Source organism: Malania oleifera, chromosome 3 (assembly GCF_029873635.1).
Source record: "Malania oleifera isolate guangnan ecotype guangnan chromosome 3, ASM2987363v1, whole genome shotgun sequence".
Classification (NCBI taxonomy): Eukaryota; Viridiplantae; Streptophyta; class Magnoliopsida; order Santalales; family Ximeniaceae; genus Malania; species Malania oleifera.
The window spans coordinates 54704443-54728668 of NC_080419.1; the positions used below are offsets into that span (position 1 = coordinate 54704443).

The following is a 24226-nucleotide window of genomic DNA, read 5'->3' on the forward strand; positions in this document are numbered from 1 at the left end:
CAAGGGGCGTGTGACATGTTGGTGATGGAATAGATGATGTCAGCATCTAACATTTTCAATACTTCTTTCTTTACCACCTCTGTCATGGTTAGGTTCAGTCTCCATTGTGCATCACGAATTGGTATTTCATCTATCTCTGTGGATTGCCCCTCTCATTGTAGAAACTCTTTAATCTAGGGAACTTTTTCATCAAATACCTTAGGTTGCTTGGGAGATTCACTCTTAAATGCACCATCAGAATCAAATCCCGACAACGAATCTAAAATATCCAAGTCATCAACCACATCAATTGCATATATCGCTGAATCATCACACCTAGTGAGCGTCTTGTGAGCATTAAACACGTTCATATCCAATGTTATATTTCCGAATGTGAGCTTCAGTACCCTACTTCGAAAATTGGTCAATGCATTGGAGGTTGTGAGGAATGGCCACTCAAGAATAAAAGGTGCCTGGAAGATGTTGGAGATAGGAAGCTGCATATCCAAGACTACAAAGTCCACCGGATAATAAAATTTGTGAACTTGTACTAATTTATCTTCAATAACGCCTCGTGGAGCTTTTAATGATCTATCTACCAACTATAGCATCATGGGTGTTTTGTTCAGCTCACCTAAACCCAACTGCTCATATATTGAAAATGGGAGCAAGTTCACACAACTCCCCAAATCAAGTAAAGCTTTCCCAATACAAGATTTACCAATCATAATTAGAAATAATGGGAGAACTAGGATCTTTGAGCTTCTGAGGAGTCGGACTCAATATCAACGCACTAACTTGCTTGGTCAAGAAAGCTTTCTTCTTTACGTTCAATATCCTTTTCACTATGCATAAATCCTTCAGAAATTTTGCATACGCAGCAACTTGTTGTATGGCTTCCAAAAGTAGAATGTTGATCTTCACTTGCTTGAATATTTTTTAAATCTTAGTATGATACTTATTCTTATAACCAAATGTCAACCTCTGAGGATAAGGTACCACAGGTTGATACTCTTTAACAGTCTCATCCTCCTTATTACCCGACTTCTTTGATTCTGAGTTTGCTTCATCTAATTTTTATTTTGCCTTGTCTCAATTGCAACATCAGGTGTTGGAGCAACTATTTGTTGATCAACAGGTATTTCAGAATGGGAAACTTCTTTTCTACTCCTCAAGGTAATAACAGCCTTTGTTGATTCAATAGAATGCCTTAAAATAGTATATACTGGTTGATGTTGTCATCGGTATATCTGAGGATTAGGCTGAGGTTGTGCTGAAAATTTTCCTTTTTCTAAGGTATTCAATTGTGTACTTATCTTATTAATAGTTTCTCTCAATTCATTGACAGAATGAGTATTCTGACTATTGGTCGTGACATGAATCTACATAAATTTCTAAAACATACTCGCCATCTACGTCATGCTATCATCAAAAGATTTCTTTGATGGAATAGGAGCTAAATTAGGTTGAAATCCTGGAGGTGCATAGCTCTAAGAGATCTGTTGCGATTGATACTACAGATGAGAAGCTGCAACTGGATGGTATAGAGGCTGTGAAGGTGGTGCATAAGATTAAGGAAGTTGTTGAACTGTGATGAAGATGGACCAGACTGATTATTCCTCCATGAGAAGTTTGGGTGATTCCTTAATCTCGATTATAAGTGTTTGAGAATGGTTGATTTTGAAATTTGTTGACCCAATTTTCTGATTGCATCTGATCAGATCCACTCTCCTGCAATACTGGTAAAAGTGGACAATCCTCCACCAATTTCACAGCTTTCACTTTCTCTAACTCTATAACCTCTATTTTCTTAGACAAAGCAGCAACAAGAGCCTGTAGATTAGTCTCCTCTTTGACCTCGTATTTACCTCCACCACCGATTGCTCTAAGAGGTTGTACTGCTATTGGTGCTCGATCATATCGTGTGTTCCATTGTTGGACACTTTCAGCTAAGTAATCAAAAAATGATAAAGCCTGATCCAGTTCCTTGTTGAAGAACTCCCCATTGCACATACTTTGGACAAATTGTTTACATTTAGGGGTAAGATCAGTAGATAAATAATTGACTAACCTCTAAGATTCGAATCCAAGATGTGGACATATATTCATCAGATCCTTGAACCTCTCCTAACAAGCTTGGAAGGTCTTGTCACCTTTCAACATGAACTGACTGATCTGCTCCTGCAGGGTACTGGGTTCTCTGTAAAGGAAAGAATTTGTGCAAGAACTCACACTACATTTCAGCCCAACTAGTAATAGAATTAGGTCTCAGAGAGTTAAACTAGATTTTTGCCTTATCCTTCAAAGAAAAAGGAAATAAGTAAAGCTTGACATACTCATCAGTTTTAGCCCTATTAATGAAAGTGGTACAGACCAACTCAAAATCTGTCAAATGCTGATATGGACTTTTATAATCCGCCCCATGAAACTGGGGTATCACAGATAACATACCATGCTTATTTGTGAAGTTCAGTGCATCTTGTGGTAAGGCAATGCAAGAGGGTGTAGAAGCACGTGTAGGATGTAGAAAATCTCGAAGAGTACGTGGTGCATGTGTAGCCATAACTCCCTAAAAAATTTCTTCAAAAAGATCACTCAAATTAATTTTAGAATGACTCATAAAAGTAATAGGAAAACAATTAGATTCTGTACTCTGTGTGTCACTACTGATGCTAAGTGAAATTTTAGATAGTCTATTCGACAGATCTCTAACCCAAGGCATCAAACATCAATGCAAACAACAGAAATTCACCAACACATTAGCAAACAAGCATGATCAATTTTTTCAAAAATTTTCAAGTTTTATTTATTTATTTTGCTTTTATTTTTTATTTTTTATCTTTTTATTTTTTATTTTTTAATTAAAAAAAATGGAAAAACACAAATTTTGAAATTAAATCTGGCACACTCCGGCAATAGCGCCAAAAACTTGACTCACTCTAAAAATGAGCAGCTCGGAAGCTATCCCAAGTATAGGAGTTCAGTTGTGTAGTAATTAACCCAATGGTCAGATCGTCTCCTTAGGGAATGTAGTTTAATTCTAAATTTTGTGTAATTCCAAAGAAAATAAGAAATGAAAAGTTTACTGAACACAGTTGAGATTCGGGTTCCTAGAATTTTTGAGATTTTTGCTATAAAATTTAAACCCTAACTAAAATATTTTGCATGTGTAAAATAACTAAATAAAAACTAGACTCAATACAGAATAATGAGAGAAATAGACCTACAATATTCAACTAAATAAACACTAAATATGCTAAACACTATTTGAAGTTCACTAAATAAAGATACTAGTTTTAATATGGAGATCAGACAAAATTAAAATTTAACAAATTACTGAATACTAAAAAAAAAAACTATCTTTACTAATAAGCACTAAGAAAATTAATTGAGCCCTAAAACAGAATTTAAATAAGAGAGATGCAAATTAAGTTGAGTAATCCCCCAAACAAAACTTAAGACAATAATTAATTCAAACATGAAAAAAAAAAGCTAATTAAAAGTTTAGACTTTAAAAACCTTCAATGAAGAGACTTACAAATAAAAGCTAATGTAAGGAACAAAGAGTTTGAAATAAAAGAGATTAAATAGACTAACTTCTAAATAAAAAAAATAAATTCAAACAATTATTTAAGATTTAAAAAAATGATAAAAAAAGAAAGAATAGAGAGAGAGAGAGAGAGAGAGAGAGAGAGAGAGAGAGAGAGAGAGATAAGAGAGAGGCAGGTTGTGCGGGAGAACTGCAACAACAGTTATCGGATTCTCTAGTTACAGCAAGAAAGCCTTGCTCTCGGGTTCTTCTCTAGCACACAACAACAAACAATAGCAGGGCTCGGGTTGAGGAGAGTTACAGCATAGCAGGGGGAGTACTTGGGCTGCAGCAGATTGAAGTAGAAGTTGAAGGTAGCAACAGCGGTGGTGGCAGGCAACATCGGCGCAGAGAAGAGGGCTCTCGGGTTCCTCCTCTTCATAGCAGCAGCACGCATGGCAGCAGGCAAGGATAGAGAATTTGAGAGACTAAAAAGGTGAGGCAGAGAGCTTAAAGGGAGGGAGACAAAACTGAGAAGAGGAGCTGAAAAAAAAAAAAAAAAAAAACAAAAGAGAAGAGGGGGAGAGAAAGGAAGAGGGAAGGAAATAGTTGAGATAGAGAGGAGAATGAGAGAGTTGAGACAGAGAGGAGAGGAGTAAGAATAGAGAAGAGGAGAAGGAGAGGCTAAGATAAAAGAGGCAGAGAGGCCCAAAAGTAAAACTCCCCGAAGGAAGCCCTACTCCCCCAGGCCGGCTACCCTTCATGTGCCAGCGTCCCTCACCCGACTCCCTTGCATTGTCGGGTCAAATCAAGGCCTCGACTCTTTTTTTTTTTCTTTTCTTGTTCTCAATGCACACATGCACACGGCCTTTGCATGGCCTCTCTTCATCACAGTCCATGCACGCACATAGGAAGTTCACTCTTCATTTGTTTAGCTCCAAAGCAAGGCAGGCCTTAATTTCCAGAAAATTATTTTTTAAATATCTTGGAAAACTCCAGATGCTCACGATCTTGTCTTCGATGCACATGACCTTGATTTAAACTCTAGCTTACATACACAATTGTCCACGAACACGGCTCATTCGCATGAATTTTAATTTCGACTTTGACGTCCAAAAATTATTCTACAATAATTAAACACAAATGCTCGTAAATTTTTGACAAAAATAAGATAATTATTTAAAAATTATCAAATGAGCTCAATGATTAAAATAATGGACATAATCAGGCATTTAATTAAAATTATAATCATTAATGCATAAATTTAAATGTCTAATTATGCATCTTTGATGTGTAATCAATTTTTATGGCTTAGGGGGGCATGAATATAGAGATCGGATGAAAACTAGTTGTTTTTTGCCTATTAGAGTCTTTTTGTTGACCAAGTCAATCGACCGCTTATATGGTCTGATCGATAGCTTACTACTGTTAAAGAAAGAAAATTAATCATTGCAAGCAAAACCTATTGGACCGGTTGACTGCCTTCATGGGCTGGTCAACCGCCCCTAGCATAAAGGTAGAGTTTGATATACTTTTATTCCCATATTTAGATTTTGGTCAATTAGTGTTATGCCTTATATTTTCTTATGATTTTGAACATTAAAGTACTTTAAAAAAGAGAAGAATATATTACAAATATACCAATTAAAGTCTTCAAATATCTCCTTTCAATTCTTCAATTTCTTTTCTCAAATCATCAACTTCTCTTCAACTATAATGGTTTAAACCTATAGAAGTACAACTTAAGCACCAAGCCATTAGTACTCAATAGTTTGTCATAATCAAAATCAGGCTAATGAAATCTTGGGCTAATGACATAGGTGCAAAACTACTTGAGTTGGAATTGGATTTTGTGCATTGTCTCTACAAATTGCATTCACCTCTCTTTCACTTTTCTCCTTTTTGACTGAAAAATTTCTTCCCAGCATTATGTTTAGCTAATTTCCAAATTGGCAGTCAATTTTATAGATTTTAGTCCACTTTTAATTCTTTCTCCAATAGCCACGATTATTGAAAAGTTGGATAGAGTTTGTAAAATTAGCTTGGCATAGCATACACCTTTTAGTGTACTTACAAAATTACTAACCATTTTAGTATCTAATAATGGTAGATTTACTTAAAGCAACCACCCTCAGCCTGTGAGCATAGTCTTTAAAAGTTTTTGTGTCCTTCTCCATGTTCTGAAGACTCATTTGGTTTATAGCAATGCCTGCATTGAAGTGATACTATGTTAAGAACAAATTTGCCAATTTTTAACTTTATTCTTGTAAAGTGAAGCATACCATTTCACTGCACGACCAGTTAAGCTTTCATGATATATATATATCAACAGCTTTCGATTATTAGCATATGGAGCCATCTTATGAGCATGGATCTGAAGATGAATTTTTGGGCATCCTATCCTACTATACTTATCAAAATCAAGTACTTTAAATTTCTTCAGTATGTCCACATCAGTAAGAAGACACAAATCTTCAAAATCTCTAATGTACACCTTTGTCATGTATGTCTTGAATGGACCTTAGCTATTCTTCTATTTAAGTCATACAACCTTTATTATTAGCTGACTTACTTTCTTTTTTCTTTAGATTTGGCTAACATAGTTGGTTCAACGTTTTCCCCTTGTCTAGTTATGTTAATGAAATGGGTCCTTCTGAAGTTGGTGGTGTAACTGATGGTGAAGCTTCATCAATCGCATATGAGTTTCCTTTTATGACGTAGACCATATTTTCTATAAACTTTTCCAAAGCCGTAATTCTCTTATTAAATGGATATTTGATTTGTATGTGTTCTCTTCATTTTGACTAGATCCTAATAACTTCATGCTTTATAACTAAGCTCTAGTAATGATTGGGTCATGAATAGTTGGATGAATTTTCCCTCTTCATGGAATTTTGATCACCCTATAAAGATTGTATGAATTAAGATTTATGCAAAGAGAAAACAAATATTCCATAAGGCAAATGTATATAAAAAATAAAAGGATAGAATTCAATATCATAACTAGTGTAACATATTAAATTGTCATGGTATTAGTTTTGGCTCAAAAGCCACTTTAATTAATTTGGCATGTTATATTCTTTATACAACCAAATTCAATAAAAGTGAAGATAAAATTCACAATGAAGAATTGATATGCTCTTAAGGATAATGTCTATAGCTCTGTGTCTTAATATTTTATTAATTTTAAAACACCAAGTGAAAGCTCTCTCTTATGATATAAGATAAATTTTTCTAGTACATAGTTAGGCTTTACATTTCACAAACTCTAAAGGCACCTAGATTGTCTTCAAGGAGAGCAAATTGAGTGAAGGTGTTTTCATGGGACCTATACGAAAGACAAAGTTCTACAAAGGACCTTATTACTTCTTCCTTATCCTACAACCTACAAGGATAGGAGTCGGACTTGTGCATTGTTGTGAAAGTGTGTGAACTAGAGTACTTATGAGCATTCACAAAATGCATGAACATGGAAAATCATATAAGATATGGCATATCATCTCATAACAACATACATATACAATATGAACGTAAGAACACATAAAACTCCATATAACCACAAAAACTATTACACAAGAGATGACTCGATTCTCAAATATCCCTAATGGAGTCGCCAAAGTTGTCGACACTGAGTTTAGACAACCCATTCGGTTCCCAATGTTTGGTAATAAGTAAAATAAACCAAACCATTGGTTCCTTTACTTGCTTGTTTAGTTATAAACAGAGTCATGACTTTATTTTAATTTTAAAAAAGGAAAATAAAGGAAAATATTTTTTGAAAAGAGATTAGGTTTGAGAATTTTTTGTGAATAGGCAAAGTAATTCCTTAAATTCATTGATGTTGAAATTCAAAGAACTAGCACCCCGTTGCAATCGTTCTATGAATGGTTATTGTACTTTCTTATGTGTGTATGTATGACTTCCTAGAAAAAAAATTCTAAAAAATGATTAAAACATGAAAAACAATTTGCAACATTAAGTGACTAACCATTCCTTGCAATATTCTTTCTCTTTTGTTCATTCTTTTTAGAAAGCTTCCAATCCATAACCCCTTTGAAAAGGCTTTCTTAGGATCCATTAAAAGCCTTAACCTCATGAAAATTCTACTACTTAATGCCTCTTCAGAATATTACAATTATATAAAAATTGAAAAAATATTGAAGGGAAAAAAAAGAATGATTTTTTCATTTTTGGTTTGTATAGCTAGACTACAAAATAGACTGTCTACATATTTTATAAAGAAGAATCAAATAATTTGTATTTCCTAAAAAATATTATTAACTTAAATTTTTAGAAAAATATTTTTTGGATTGTTTTATAAAAGCTCTTGAATTTGAATGATTTGGTGAGGGGAAAGGTGTAATCACAAAAACGGGAAGAATTGGAATTATAAAAACTTTTTTCGGATAATTTAAACGATTCACCAAACAATATCCCAGTCAAAATAAAGAGGCATGTATGTAAAAATAACCATAGCAATTTATATAACATACACGTGCTGAAATTAAAGTACAGTAATGTAAACGAGAGAGAGAGAGAGAGAGAGAGAGAGAGACCAACATTTAACAAGGTTTGACTATACCCGCCTATGTCCTCGCCTTGGGGCAAATGATGAGTCCCTAAAATGCATGATTTTAGACCCTCATTTACCTTTGTTTATCTTGATTTTATTATATAATTACTCAGAGTTATCATTGTTCAGAGCTATGCAAGGTTTGTTCGTATTTTCAGGAAAAACAAATTAAATCAAGGAATTAGGCGTACGGGAAGCTAAAGGAGAATTTGGGGACACACAAAGCTCCAAATCATCAAAGGAAAAGAAGACTTTGCTCGACCAAGGGGTGCGACTAGCAACCCAAGGGGCGACCAAGTACTCACCAGTGCATAATCCAAGGTTCAGACTGAGGAAGAATTGCTAGAAGGGTCGACCAAGCCCTCGACCAAGTGACTCTCAAGGGCAAGCAAGTCGAGATACTGAGGCAGGACTAAGATCAGAAATATCAATAGCCTCGACCATGTGCTCAACCAGAGAAGCCATGAGGTGCAACTATGTCGAAGTCTTGAGATTCCCTAAAGTTTGAGATCCCGCAAGCCTCAACCATCAACTCGACTAGGAAGACCCCATGGCACGACTGAGTCGACAATGCTGAGGATTCAAATCCCTACTTTCCTGGGAGAATCGACTAGGGCGCACACAAGGAAGACATAGGAGCAACTTGGTCGATAGAGACGATCTTCTATGCGAGATATGCTCCAGACTTTCCTAAATTGTGAAACAAACTTTGTAAACCCTAGAGCCTAAAAGTAATCACTACGAGCATGAGCTCTGGGTTCCCTTGTGGCCTCTCTTAGGTTAGTGAGAGACCTAAGACGTCAATGAGAGCCAAGTTAGAGTAGGAGTAGAGTAGATTTCAATTCATGTTTTGGTGTGTGCTTGAAGTTTCTGACGGTGTGTGACAAGAGACGGAGTTTGTGTAATCTCTGTGTATATTACATGATCATTGTCTTGGCGTCGGTGATAGACGTACTTAATACAAAGGATCGATATTTTAATTGCTTTCTCTTTATCGCTTTCTTTTACACGTTTTCCTTTACAGTTTTGGATTTATTGCTTTGATGAATGATGAAAGGCTACAATAAGGAATAGCACTACTATTGTTTTGGTTTGGATAAGTAGTTGGCTATGAATATGCGGAGGTGTTTGTGATCGTTGAGATAGGGTATACTCTGGTTCCTAATTGTGCTTTGGATAGTTGATGCACCCTTGCTACCCTGTACCCTTGAATGAACCTCTCCCATTTTGGCCTGAGATGGCTTAGGTTAGTACTCTTATATATTCCTGGTTGAACATAGTTAGAGGAAAGAAGTCCAACACTTGATTCATAATCTCAGCCCTCCTTTGTAGGAGTAGGGTAATATAGTTTTTACTTCCTTTCCTACAGTTGGTTAGATTTCACCCATTGCAAAATATCATCTTTTTATCATTGTTTTTACATAAAGCATTAATAAGCTGGTTGAGAAAAGTTTTACAACGGCATGGTTTAGTCCCCGTGGATCGACACTCGATTTCCCCACTTTCTTATGAACTTGGGAATAGTTAGGTTTTCTAAATATTATTCATGGCACTATGCCTTGTTTCCTGCCTTTTTATCCTAGGACCTTTCTTTTCAACACTTCAGTGTTGACACTGAACTTCTAAGTTGGGGTTAGGGGGTAGGTAACATGGCATGGCATTGTTTAGCACAAATTGACAAAAATTTAAAATTTTCAGTGAACACTTGGAACATGCCATGATTAACACTAATTTATACCCTTTACATACTTGCATATAACCTAGAATTTACATGTTTAGGCCCATCACTAACATGACCCTGTTATGCTCCATGACAATGAAGTGGGTCATCTATGTTTAGTTTCCCTTTATATGACAAATTCAGGTGATTACGCGCCAAAACTACGTAATTAGGCATCTTAATCTGGGCATTATGACCTCTTTTTTTAGTTAAATGTCTAATTACATCCAATATTTTAACAAAGTGCCCTATTTATCATTTTTGAGTTTTATTGAGCAATTTATGAATTTTGTAATTTTTTATCGCAAGAAAATTCCCGAGATTCAAAACCGGCACCAGTTCGTAAATTGGGCATAACTTTTTTGTCCAAGCTCCGATAAAGACAATTTAAATTTCTAGAGAAAGAGGAAAGGATTATCTACAAATTACATGTTTTGAGTTCAAGCGAAATGGGTTCCAGGTGGGTCAAAATAGGCCGTGTTTTAGAGAAGAAAAAAAAAGAAAAAAAATAATAAATATTATATATATGAATGTTGATGTGACCCAGCCATGCATGGCCAAGTTGGGTCCTATAATTGGATCCAGTTGGCTAGGGCTTCAAATCTCCCTCTTTAAAATCCCCTGTTTTTCTCATGCGCAGCAGCTTTGCTTTTTTCTTTCTCTTTTCTTTTCTTTTCTTTTCTTTCCTTTTGTTTTCTTTTCTCCTTTCTCCAGCTCCCTTTTCCTTCTCTTTCTCTTCTTTTCCTTGTTTTTTTTCTGCTCTTTTCCCTTCCCTTTCTCCTTTTCCCCTCCTTAATCTCCTTTCCCTCTGTTCTTTCTCGCAAGACACTATCTGAAGCCACCCCTACTGTCCAAGGCCTCCATCAGCTACCATAGCACCTACCCTCCACTCCAACTTGCTGCAAACACCAGAGCAAGAAACTCCAACTCCCCATGCACCAACCCAGCTGAGTTCCTGCCAGCCCTCTGCACACTATAACCAGTTCAACCCTTGCAACCACGTGCTTTCCTATTTACCTGAGGATCTCTCTCTCTCTCTCTCTCTCTCTTTCTCTCTCTCTCTCTGAGACTGGGATGTTGAGGAAAACTTAGTTTTTTTTTTATGTTATTGGAGTTTTTTTTCAGTTGAATATTGTTAGGAATTTTATTATTATTGAAGTTAGTTAAAAAAATTGAATGTTAATTTTTCGTTCAAGTTCATGGTTGCATTTAAATTGTGATTTTGTTTTGAGTTCTTAATTTTGTTAAAGGTTTGGTTTTTATTGCTCTGTGTGTTTGATTGAGTTTCCATTCTGTATTTTTAATTCCATATGCTAGGTTACCATCTTTAATTAATCCATGTTTTAGTGTTTCCTTAAGTAGTCTAGAGTTTCCATTAGTATTCTTTAATTCAATGCATGATAGTTTTAGGATTCCAATTTACGTGTTATTTAATTCGTTAAAAGTCAAATTGAACAATCTTGAGATCCCGAATCTGAACTGAGTTCAGTACCCTTTTAATTTTGATTGGAAGAACGTAAAATTTGAGATTAAACACATTCCCTAAGGAGATGATCTGGCCCTTGGGCTGAATATTACACGACGTAACTCCTATACTTGGGATAGCTTTCGAGCTGCTCATTTTTCGAGTGAGTCACCAAGGACTGAAACTCTATATAGGTTGACTAGTGGTTCTTTTGTGTTAATCTAACTTTATAATCTCCTGTATCTAACGGAGAGAGCATCCGTGGCAATTATGACACCTTGTGAGGTACTGTTGAACCATTTTCCATCCTCTTGAGTTTTGACGTTAACTCATAGTTTTTAAAATTCAAATTTTCTTTTTTATGGATATTCTTTGTATACTAGTCTTATTCTTGCATTTTCTAGCCTAGAGGTGATATCAAGTGAGGAGATAGAAACTTAGGTCTTGTAGCCTACTGAAGATGTGAAGGCTGAAGCCATCCCTAGAGATAAACTTATTTTATGGATTCCTGTTCGAGCTTAATTTCCCTTGGTGGTATGAAGATAACAAAAGAAGTGTAATGATTGTCTTAGCTGACTATGGAAAGAAAAAAACTGAAGAATGAGAAGAAGAAGAAAAAGAAATACTCTAGATTGATACCTACTCCGCACAACTGCAATAAAAGTCAAGCTAGAGACACGACACATATTCTAAGCATATGAAGACTCTTTAGCAGCCCAATGCCTCAGATGTATTCATAACTGGTCTTTGAATAAGTTGATCTAGGGTGGTCTTAGTTGGATATGGCGAGTAGGTGAGAAAATGTTAGGGTGAAGGTGTAATGCCTTGACCTGCCATATGGGGTCCAGGGTGCTACTTAAGTGATGTCTCTATTCTTGATACCATATTCAATATAAATGCAGCGAAAATAAGTAATACATTCTCCAAACACATTACCAGAGTTCTAATTACTATTATACATAAATGTCTCCAAATATCCATATTACAACCCATAATACTGTACAAAAAGAAAACTCAATCCATACACACTACATACATAGACTTTATAACTAGCTCAGCTCCTTTAGCCCTACTAAACATGATCCTTGGTATTTCCTGAAAAGATAATTTGTATATTGGGGTGAGACACTTCTTAGTAAGGAAGACTAAGTTAAAATCAGTGTGTGGCCAGCATGAATTTTAGTGTATACAGAAAATAACTAATTTTACATTTAACCAAAAAAAGTATGTAAATTTATATTCATTATACACCATTAAAAAAATATGCCCTTTTACCCTCCCACATTATAAACCAGTTCAGTAAATATTTAACAACATTTACATAAATAAACAAATATGCATAAAAGACACTCCCTGTGACTAACACCATTTACTTCCCCATGGCACGGGTTGTGCGGCCCGAAGGCTGGACTTAGCTTGAGTGATCAACACAAAATAAAGTCAAAATATCCCTCTGCAAGTCCATCTGTAGGCATCCACAACCAAGCTACAGGCACGATGCCCTTACTTCATCCTCACGCAGGCTATCGGCTCAGACCACCCAACACTTCTATCTAGAACAGTGTGGGTGCACATGGTCTAATAATCAATCACTAGCAATGGTACCGTGCTCTCAAAACAACTGGTCCCTAGGGTTCCTAAAGCATAACATGCAATTTAAGTAATTAAAAATTGTAGTTTAAATCATTTCATTTCAAACTGCCATTAAATAAAAATCCGGCCCACAACAGTCAAATAAACCTGACTCACAGCTGTCAAATAAAACTTGGCCCCCTGCCATCATATAAAACTCGACTCACAGCTATCATATCGAATCCCTGTATTATTCACAAGCAATTCCAGTATGTTTCACCAACAGTTCGAGCATATTTTACAATCATTCCAAAATTCGGTTACACAATAAACCATATAAATTTATTCACTTGCCACACAATTTCAATATTCAAACACGATCCAGGAGACAACCAAGAAAACACTGTATTTTTAGTTTGTAGGATAAATAAGATTTTCCACCGTTCATATTATTCAAAATACTGTACCATATATCCTAGGTTTGTAAAATCCTTATTAAACGGTTGGTTTTCAAAATAATCTTTGAACTCATTAATAAATAAATATTATAATAGTTTAATCAGTTCATATTTAATAAAAATCCTGACATAATTTAATCCCTTTACCTGTTTTCCCGAAACTACGCCTGCGGCACTCACATGAACCCTGAGTTCATAAATCTTAGTTTAATTAACTCAACCCCAGGTAAAATACTATTTTAACATTCCCCATGCCCACAAATTCCAAATAAATGATTAAGCTCCCAAAAACATCAAATTTGCTTAATTCCCTAAATCTTACCCTAGCCTTGGAGTGGTGCCTAAGAAACCAAAATTCAAAATCAACTTCGATTAAAATGATGACAATTGAGGTTAGGTTGGCTAAAGATTTAAGGAAAAATGGACCAAAGAAAAAGGGTTTACCTTACCCCAGGAGTGGTACCTATGTCGCTTCTACGACAACTCCACTCCGGTAGGAATGTCGGTGACCGAGAATGGAACCCAACGGTATTTTCTATTCTTCAATTGAGCGAGAATCGAGGAAGAATTTGAGGAGAGAGTGAGAGTGGTTGAGGAGAGAGAAAGTAGAGAGAGAGGGAGAGATGATGAAATTGGTGGGAGGTTCTGTTTAATTTCAAAGCTTCCTCAGGAAGTTACTTTATATATATATATATATATTAATATATTAATATATTATAATATATTATTTAATTAATATTAATTAACTTTAAATTTAAATTTAAATTTAAATTTTTTTAATTTTTATTATTTTATTATTTTTTTTCTTCCATGCATATTATTTTCTAGGGCATTACAGAAGGACTCGACACCTCATAAATAGGCTGGACCCTTTTTCAAACTAGTCCACTCTATACATTTAGCATTTGTTCTTTATAATTTGTGGGATGTTTGAACATGACACTCCTCCTCACATATGGTGAGTGAACCCATCTTTTTTGAGTGTTTTTGAGAGTTTACCAGTGAAGTTGAGTCAAGACGACTGTTCTAGAGGTGTCCTTGAATGTTCTAAGTGTAGCGAGTCATACACTTTACATATGCCTTGTAATTTCACTTATTTATACTTGAATTTATATGGCTACATTAACTCTGAATTGTAATTACCGATTGGCTTTATATGAGGATATTGTTCTTGATGACTATATAATGATGAGACCTGTATGAGTAACTTGCTTCGAAGTTAAGCGCATAGTAGAGTTGTGAAGAAATGAGCTCGCATGTAATTAGGTGATATTCTTGTATGTGAAATGGTGTATCTATGTTGCATGTGTATTTTCATTTTATGTTCATTGAAAACTGGTGCTTGTGTGTATCACTCTAGAAACTCTCACGAGACCAAAAGTCATCCACCAGGATCAACCAAGGGGCTTAAAGCTTTGTTGCATATGGTAAATGCAATCGTGTTTCCCATAAAAGAGGAGGTAGATAGGATCTAGTAGTTTTCGTAGCTTTTTCTTTGCTCAAGGACTAGCAAAGTGTAAGTTGGGGGTTGTGATGAGTCCCTAAAATGCATGATTTTTGATGAGTCCCTAAAATACATGATTTTAGACCCTCATTTACCTTTCTTTATCCTCATGTTATTATGTATTTACCCAGAGTTATCATTGTTCAGAGTTGTGAAAGGTTTGTTTATCTTTTTAGGAAAAACAGGTTAAAACCATGCAGTTAGGCATTACAAGAAGTCAAGGAGGATTTGGAGGATTCAAAGCTCAAATCCAGCTATCCACCCAAGCTCTGGAAGCTTCATATTATGGATAGACATGAAGATGATGCTCGACAATGTGGCGCGACCAGCGAACCACAGGGGCGACTTAGTCTTCCACTTCAAACTCCAAGGTTCACACTGAGATCAGAATTCTGCAAGGTTCGACCAAGTGTGTGACCAAGTGACACCCTGGAGTGACCATGTCGAGATATTGAAATAAAAATGGAATTTAGAAGCACAAGAGTCTCGACAAAGTGTTCGATCAAAAGACCTTCAGGGGCGACCATGTCTAGATACTGAGATTTCCTAAAGTTTGAGATACTGCAAGTCTTGACCATTAGCTCAACTATTAAGTCGAAGATGTTGAAGATTCAAATCCCTGACTTCCCGCGAGATCCGACTAGGGCCCGTACAAGAATGACAAAGGAGTGACTTGGTCGACAACGACGATCTTTTGCGCGAGATTCACTGCAAACCTTCCTAATTTGTAAAACAAACCTTGTAAACCCTAGAGCCTACAAGTATTTGCTACGAACACAAGCTGTTGGAATTGGTGTGATCCCAAGAGGGGGCATGAATTGGGTTTTAAAAACATTGTTGGCTAAGTTAAACATTTACACCGATTCAACACATATCATATCCCATTCAATATAATGACATGTATGAAAAATGACTAAGTTATAATTGTGAACATACACATGCAGCATATCTCATTTAAATAAAAGTGTGCATACAAATAATTATAATCATAAATGAACAAGCATACACATGCTGAATTTAAAGGGAATAAATAAAATGAAATAAAGAGAGAGCAACACACGATATTTGTTATCGAGGTTCAGCAAAACTAGCCTATGTCCGCTCCTTGGGCTTGTCCCCCAAGGATTATACTAAACTTGCTTACTTAAACAGGTGGAGTAGAAGCCATTACAACCTCTCCTTACGGGGCGAGGTAAACCCCAACTCAATTACAAGGCTGAGCCCAACTTGTCTCACTTACGGGGCTGAGACTCTCCAGTTCAATTAATAGGATGAACCCAACTGGTCTATTAGAACATTTTTGTATATAAAACATGCTTCTGAAATTCAAGCAAAGATGTACCTAATAAAGCTCAAATATATGCACTCTTTAATGATATGCATTATGCTCAGTAGAGTAAGGGTGCTATCAAATAATTTTGCATAAAAAAGATGTATATGAAATTGAGTATTATTGTTCTCCTATAAATATTTTTGCAAATAAAGAATATTTGTAGAATCTAGGAATTTAAACTCAAGAAAATATTTATGCTGTAAATAATTTTCTCCCTAAAAATATTTATCAAAGAAATAACCGGGAGAAAACCTAATCAATACTCTCAAAAATAATTTTCGAGAAATAAATAACAAGTGAGAGTATATGCAAATAAAATGGCGAAAATAAAGTTATCTATTCAAAAATGATTTTGAAATAAATAACTGAAAGAGAGTTGAGAGAGATTTGCTTAAAAGATTTTGCCCCAAAAGAATGATTTTACAAATAAAACTTGATTAGGGGGAACTTTGTTTAACAAAGGATTAGAGAGAAATTTGGGGTTAATCAAAGTTGCTAATCTAAGTTATGAAAGGGGTATTTATAGATTTTTTCAAAATTATGACCGTTGGGGGCACTCTTAGTATTTTGAAAAAGTTTAATTAAAAAATTATTAACATTTTAGCTCTTAAAAAATTTCCAACCCCAGAGATTTGGTCAACTGTATTTTGAGTTCGGCCGACTATATGTGGGAGTTTGGTCGACTGTGTCAAATTTGAACTATAAGTTCAGTCGACTGTATTTGGGCGATTCTAAACCTCTTCATGGTTTTGATTGAATATATTTAGATTTGGTTGGCTACTTATTAAATTCGGTTGACCCAATCTAAAATGACCTATGAGTTCGATTGACTAAGTAGTTGGGGGTCAGACACGTGCCAGTTTGGTCGACTGTGGAAGATATGTTTATAATATGTTCGGTCAATTGATCCTTAGTCAAACTGTTGACCTCTGCATTAATCGGTCGACTGAGCTGAATATGACCAGCTAGGTTCAGTCGATTGAGTGATTTTCAATTATTATTTTAGGTCCCAATTCTTATTAGAATTCACCCATGTTACTCATAGTTTAACTTTTAAGTTAAATGGGATTTTTTATGAAGTGTTTATGGGGACCTAAAGTCAATCTATGGTCTTGAGAGTTAACCCCAAAAATCTGACGTCGGTCGACCGAAGGTGATCCCTAAGGTCAATCTATGGTCTTGAGCTTATACAACCTATCATGTAAATGCATGCATTATTACGAACCAAATAATAAAAAATAAATGCATATACAACTAAAAACATGTCTTCTTCTTCTCCTTTGCTCTTTGACATCGTGGAATAAGCTAGATGTGTGCTTTAAGACCTGCCTTGGCTTCCATGTTCACTTGATCTTATGTGCGACCTAAAAAATACCTGTTCATGCCCTAAAACACACACATAAGAGACACTTGTGTTTGTCAGTATCAAAACAGAGATCGGACTTAAAAATCCAACACAAGCTCTGGGTTCCTCTTTGGCCTCTCCTAGGTTAGTGACAAACCTAGGTTGTCATTGAAATAGGAGTAGAGTAGTTTCTGTTTGTGTATGGAGTGTCCAATGGCCTATAACAACCAGCGGTGTCCATTCAAAATGCCGTGTATATTAGGATCTCCTTTTGTACTTCTAGCGCTAGTGACAGACACTTGGAATGATAAAGGGATGTTATTTTTACTCATGCTTTCATTTACGGATTTCAATTTACTGCTTTCCATTTACTTGTGTTTTTTATGAAAGATTGCAGATAAGGATAAGCACTATTATGTATCAGTTAAAGGGAAATAGTTGGCTACGGAACTACGGAGGTGTTTGTTATCGTTGAGATAGGGTATATTTTGGTTCTCGACCGTGCTCTGGATGGTTGGTGCACCCTTGCTACCATGTGCCCTTGATCACCCCTCTTCCACTTTGGCTCGCTCAGGTTAGTACTTCTATGGAAGCCTGGATGAGCATAGTTAGAAGCATGGCATCCAACGTCTGATTCAGATCACAGTATCGCTTTGTAGGAGTAGGGTAACTTAGAAATTTACTTGCTTTCCAGTAGTATAGTTTACTTGCTTTCCTTTCCATGCTTTCGAACAGTTGTTAGATAATCACCATTGCAAAATACAATCTTTCACTTTTTTTTTTCATAACAAGGCTTTAGTAAACTAAATTCTAAGTAGTTTAATAACTACACCTCAAGTCTCTGTGGATTGATACCCGACTTACCCACTTTCTACTGAACTTGGTATAGTTAAGTTTTATAAAGATTATTTTTGGTAGTTAAGGACCGAAACCTTGACGAGCCTACTAAATTTTGGCGCCGTTACCAGGGGACTTGGCTATGGTTATAAGACAACTTTTGCTTTAGAGTATTATTGCCTTGTTTTTTTTTATTTGCCCTCCTTTTGTTTTCACTTTCTTTGTTAATTTCTATTTTCTTTATTTTGTTTTCTGTTTTTGAAGTCCGAATGTGTTTGGTTACACATGTGTATGTTTGGTCAGTGTTCTTTGGAGCCCAAGATAATTCCCATAGATCATGATATTGAAAAATCCCATAGGTCCCTTAGGAAACCTATCTTTAATCCGGAGAAGGCTAAGTTCTCTGAATTGCAGGCAATGACCGAAGATAACCCCCTGGTTTCCACTAAACAAATCTTGGAACCCCATGCTCCCCACCTACCTGTGGTGGGAGAGCAACACCTTTGGCCTCTTAGGGACTACTTCGTACCTAATTCATACACATCGCCGCCTTGTACCTAGTCCCTGAATATTCAGGCGGTACAATTTGAGATAAAGACTTCAATCATCTTGATGCTGCCCAACTTTCATGGTAACTTTATTGAAAATCTTTATCAACATCTAGATGAGTTCTTGGAAATTTGTTCCACCATCCGCATACCTAATTTTAGTGATGATGCTCTCCATCTTAGGCTTTTCCCATTTTCTCTAAAGGATAAGGCCAAATATTGGTTGACGTTCGTAAAACTGAACTCGGTGGCCAACTGGGCCACCATGCAACATGAATTCCTTAAAAAGTACTTCCCAATTAGGAAGACTAACCAGCTTCGGAGATCCATCACAAGTTTCTATCAGATGGATGGGGAACTCTTTTTTGAGACTTAGGAACACTTTAGGGACTTGCTCCATAAATGCCCACATCTCTATGTCCCCAAGTGGCAATTAGTCCAAACTTTCTACGAAGGGTTGGCTGAGAGAGATAGGTCCATAGTTGATGCGTCATGCGAAGGTACTTTCCTCACTAAGCATGAGGATGAGGCATGGATTCTCTTTGAAAATCTGGTGGAAAACTCTCAACAACACATGGCTGCCACTCGTAGACTACCTAATCCATCAACTTCTAAACTTAAAGGAGTTTACGAGTTAGCCACGAGCCGGGACAGAGTCCTTCTCTGCATGGCATATCCAAAAAGCTAGATCAATGCTTGTCCTTAGGAACGCAAAGAATGATGTGTGCAAAGATATGTGCAATATGCTCTGAATCTTCACATAAATGTTATAACTGCCCACACACGCATCCCCCACCTGAGCTTGGGCATGAGGAAGTAAAGGCCACCCACAATTGGTATGATAAGCCCTCTAATGACTGTATTCAAATACATACAACCCTAAGTGGAAATAACATCCTAACTTCTCATGGAGGTCGCAAGCTCCGGGTTTTCAAGCCCGAAGACCTCCACAAGCCCTGAATGCTTTGCCTCCACAGCCATACCAAAATCTCCAAAGTCATCTTGATTCAGCCCCTAGATTTTCCACCACCCAGCAACCGTCTCCCTAGCAACCCAAGTACGACACATTTCAAGAGACAGTATTGAGGTCCCTTAAGAATATTGAAGCTGATCGCCAAGTGGATCGGAAACTCCTTCACTCTCACTCCCAATCCATTGCGAAGCTAGAAGCTGCTTTGAGACAACTCCCTGCCACCTTGAATAGGAGAGATGAAGGCAAGTTGCCAAGCCAACCTATAGTAAATCATAAAGGACAAAATGGGGTAGAATGTGAACTGGATGCTAGCCCCTCATCTTATTTTGAGAAGGCCCAGGCGGTAACCATATTTCAAAATAACAAGCTGATAACTGAATAAGGCAAGGAGCAGCTAAGCACGGGGGGGATCCAAGATGAAAAACTGGAAGCACCCAACGTAAATTCACGCACTCATTCTTCTTCTAGTCGGGTACAAAGACCATCGAGTCTCACACCTACCACCAGAAGGACTACACCTCACTTCACCCCACCATAGGGCTTTTCACGGCTACCCAGTGACGCATTCGGAAGCCCCACTTGTACCCCCTATATTTAGGAAAGAGGCTTCCACTAAGGCCATCTAGGACATGTTTAAACAAGTCAGAATGGATAAGCCTCTCCTCGATGGCATTAAGCAATCACCTCCATTCATAAAATTCCTTAGGAACTTGTCAACGCATAGGATAAAATCAAGGGTGCATATGGATATTTTGGTTAAGCAGGTCGAGCACATGAGTTCAATAATACTAAAACACCTTGTTCCTAAACTAAAAGACCTAGGCTCACCTACTATTTCGTGTATAATTGGCGATTACACCATTGATGGGGCTCTTTTAGATTTAGGAGCAAGTGTGAACATCCTTTCATACTTGGCCTATCAAAAACTTAACCCATGAGTGTTGCGACCCACCTCAGTTTCTTTATGCCTTAATGATCGATCTCTTAAGCATGGTAGAAGATGTGGTAGTCAAGGTGGGAGATTTCCATTACCCTATTGATTTCATCATTTTAGACATGGAGACTTACACAAACCCAATCCCTGTCCTTTTGGGATGACCATCCTAGCCATGACTAATGCTTGTATTCAATGTAGTACGGGGATTATGGACATCTCATGGGGCCATAAGCAACATAGGCTAAACATATTTAATGTTTCCCAACATCCACTTAACGCCGTCCAAGTTATGGACGAAGACGTGATTAATAAAATTGTTACGGAAGCAACTCCTTCAATGCTATGGAAATACCCTTGGGATAGTACACTTCAACTTGATAGCCTTACCATTGCCGAATTTGAGGACCCTTTTGAGCAATTTATAACAAAACATGATTCATTCCCCAATTCTGAAAATAAGTTGGGGGTATGCAACTTTGGGTGTGAGGAAGAACAGAGAGAAGCCAATTCTAAGTGGGAACCAGGATGAATCCAAATTGAGCTTCAAAGCATCTAGCTGGAGACAGTAAACTTAGTGCTTCTGGGAGGCAACCCAATAGTTTTCCTTTTCCTTTTAGGTTCTTAGAGTATTTAGAATAGATTATTTAGAAGTTAGAATCCTTAGAATGGGTCATAGGATAAGTTGGGGGTATATGATTAGAATAGGTAAACTTGTTGATACTAAAGACATATACATGGTACTTTTAGCTAGCATTGGTCTTTTGTGCTACAGTGTAATTGCGTGCAAGCTATTCTAATTATTATACTTTGTTGGCACACTGTTTGTTATTACTGACACCATGCACGATCTTATCCCTTACCAGAATTCTATTTTCTGTCCACACAACAGTGAGGACACTGAAGTTCTAAGTTGGGCATAGGGGGTGGCATACTGCATGGCACATTCATGCACAAAAATGATGCAATTTTAAAATTTTTGAAAACAAATTCTATTAAACCATGATAACATATTTTATACCCTCTACATACACCTATATAACTTAATGTTATATGCTTAAGCTTTTCAGTTATAGGATTTCATTATGCTCACTAAAAATGTAGCAAATTAGTTGTGTAAAGATCACATAACACGATCGACAACTTGATATCACTCTAGGTCCTTGACTAGTGGTTTGTTCGGGTTAATATTGCAATGTAAACTCTAGTATTTACATAGTATTTCATGTGGTTAAAAACACACTTACACATGATTTGTAACACTTAAGGTTCTTTAAGATCATTGAGAGAACAACTCTGAGCCCTTTGTTCATTGCTTGAGTTTTTGATGTCAAACTCTGAGTTTGTAAAACTCAACTTTCCTTCTTTTGCTGGATTCCCTTTGTTAACTAGTATTTGCTCTTGTATTTTCTAGCCTAAAGGTGGCATCAAGTGGGGAGATATAAACTTAGGTCTTGTAGCTTAATCAAGACATAATGGTCAAGCCACCCTTAGAGACTAACTTTCTCCAAGGACTCCTGTTCAAGCTACATTCCTATTGGAAACATGAAGACAAGAGAAGAATATGATGATTGTCTTAGCTGACTATGTAAAAGAAAAAAAATGAAAAATAAAGAGAAACCCGAGCATAGAAAAATAAAAACAAAAAATATACACCTGCTCTGAGAAAAGATAAAAAGGTCAAGCAAAGGACACACTACGAGTCTGCACATATGAAGGATCTTCTGACCAATGCATTTGCTGAATTCATGCAAGCTTGGGAATAAGTTCATCTAGGGTGGTCTTGATTAAATATGGCGAGTGAGTGAGAAGATGCTAGGGTGAATGACCTGACACCTCAATAAGGGCTGGATCCCTTTCCTATAAGACTAGCCCACTCAACACTTCTAACATTAGTTCTTCAAATATATAAGACGTTTGATCATGAAACTTTTCCTCACATATGAGAATGAACCCCTTTTTCTTGAGTGAATTGTGAGGGAATAAACCAATGAGGCTAAGTCAAGATTACCATTTTGTAGGTGTCTCCGAGCATTCTGAGTGAGACAAATCATACACCTTACACATACCCTGTGAAGTGGCCTATTCATACTTGGATTTAAATGCTAATATTAACTTCAAATTATAATCATGGGTTAATCCTCTATGAGTAGTATCTTGAAATGGCTATATAATGTTGAGTTTTGAGTGATTAAAACGCTGCGGAGTGTGTGTATAATGGAGTTATGTATGAAGGAATATGTATGTAATAAAGTTATATCTTTGTATGTAGAATGGTATGATTATGTTGCATATGTTTCCATCTTTTAAACTGGTGTTTGTAAGTATTGCCCTAGAAACCCTCATGAGACTTGAACTCGTCCACTAGGATCAACCTAGGGGTTTAAAGCCTTGTTGCATATGGTAAATGCAACAGTGTTACCCATGAAAGAGGAGGTAGATTTTTCTTAGCTTTTGCTTTGCTCGAGGACTAGCAAAGTGTAAGTTGGGGGTTTGATGAGTCCCTAAAATGCATGATTTTTTATGAGTCCCTAAAATGTGCCTAAAATACATGATTTTAGACCCTCATTTACCTTTGTTTATCCTCATTTTATGATGTATTTACCTAGAGTTATCATTATTCATAGTTATGCAAGGTTTGCTTATCTTTTCAGGAAAAATAGGTTAAAACCATGGAGTTAGGCAATACAAGAAGTCAAGGATGATTTGGAGGATTCAAAGCTCAAATCCCGCTATCCACCCGAGCTCTGGAAGCTTCAAGTCATGGATGGACATAAAGATGATACTCGACCATGTGGCACGACCAGCAAACAATAGGGGCGACTTAGTCTTCCACTACACTCCAAGGTTTCAACTGAGATCATAATGCTGTAAGGTTCGACCAAGTGCACGACCAAGTGACACCCTGGAGTGACCATGTCAAGATACTGAAACAGATTTGGAATTCAGAAGTACTAAGAGTCTCGACAAAGTGTTCGACAAGGAGATCTTTAGAGGCAACCATGTCAAGATATTGAGATTTCCTAAAGTTTGAGATACTGCAAGTCTCGACCATTAGCTCGACCATCAAGTCCCCAAGGTGCGACAAATTCGAAGATATTGAAGATTTGAATCCTTGACTTCCCATGATATTCAACTAGGGCGTGCACAAGAATGATAGAGGAGTGACTTGGTCGATAGCGACGATCTTTTGTGCAAGATTTGCTGCAAACTTTCCTAATTTGTAAAACAAACATTGTAAACACTAGGGCCTATAAGTATTCACTACAAACACAAGCTCTGGGTTCCTCTTTGGCCTCTCTTAGGTTTGTGATAGACCTAAGAAGTCATTGAGAGCCAAGTTAGAATAAAAGTAGAGTAGTTTCGGTTCATGTATGGAGTGTCTAACGGCCTGTGAAAACCAGCGGAGTTCATACAATAGTCGTGTATATTAGGATCTCCTTTTGTACTTCTAGC

At 36.7% G+C, this 24226-nt stretch overlaps 1 non-coding gene across 1 annotated transcript; it reads right to left on the minus strand.

The window, feature by feature from the left end:
- Positions 1-19177: 19177 nt before the first annotated feature.
- On the minus strand, positions 19178-19283 carry LOC131152456 (small nucleolar RNA R71). Its single transcript, XR_009135957.1, has one exon. It is a non-coding gene; the product is annotated as a small nucleolar RNA R71 (small nucleolar RNA).
- Between the last annotated feature and the right edge of the window lie 4943 nt (positions 19284-24226).